Consider the following 747-nt stretch of genomic DNA (forward strand, 5'->3'; position numbering starts at 1 on the left):
ATTTGTTGCTGACTGTATATTTGATATAAATAGAAGATAGTAGGGGTTACAGTTAGTGGAATGAACAATGTAAATAAATGATATTTATTTTAATACTTCGGCTCAAATTTCTGGTCTTCCTCAGGTGATTAAAAGCTCTTGCTTTTTGAAGAGAGGATGGAAAATCATAATTTCCAAAAAATGTTTAAAATTTGGTATTATCTCTTCATGATATTTATCGTTTAGGTTAATTATCTATGTTATTTTCCTCTAAAATTACCATATTTAAAAGTTCTAGCTGAAAAAAATCAACAAAATGTTAGTTCATGTCTAAAATTTTATGTATTTATAATATTGGAATTTATACATTTTTTCTATGCAAATAACAAAATTGTATGAGATACATTATTGATTTATGAACTTATTAATCATGCATCTCATACACAGAAAAATGGATGTACATAGAATATAAAAATATATAAATTATAACTTTGGAATATAAAATTACTGGCCTATAGCTGAACTACGCAATATAATAAATTTTAAAGTAAAATAATTTATTTATTGTTACTTATAACTATATACATATATATATACATGAAGTAAATTTACTGTAAGTGACATAATGACATGATACAAACATGTGGAGAATCTACCCGTTGATAGAACTCTAAATACGTTTCTAGATAAGATCTCGGGATCTTTGTATATTCTCGAAGACATCAGAATGTATGTGTTTATATATACATATATATTTATAGATAAACA

This window comes from Halyomorpha halys, unplaced genomic scaffold (genome assembly GCF_000696795.3).
Source record: "Halyomorpha halys isolate HHAL.00 unplaced genomic scaffold, Hhal_1.1 Scaffold982.1, whole genome shotgun sequence".
Lineage (NCBI taxonomy): Eukaryota > Metazoa > Arthropoda > Insecta > Hemiptera > Pentatomidae > Halyomorpha > Halyomorpha halys.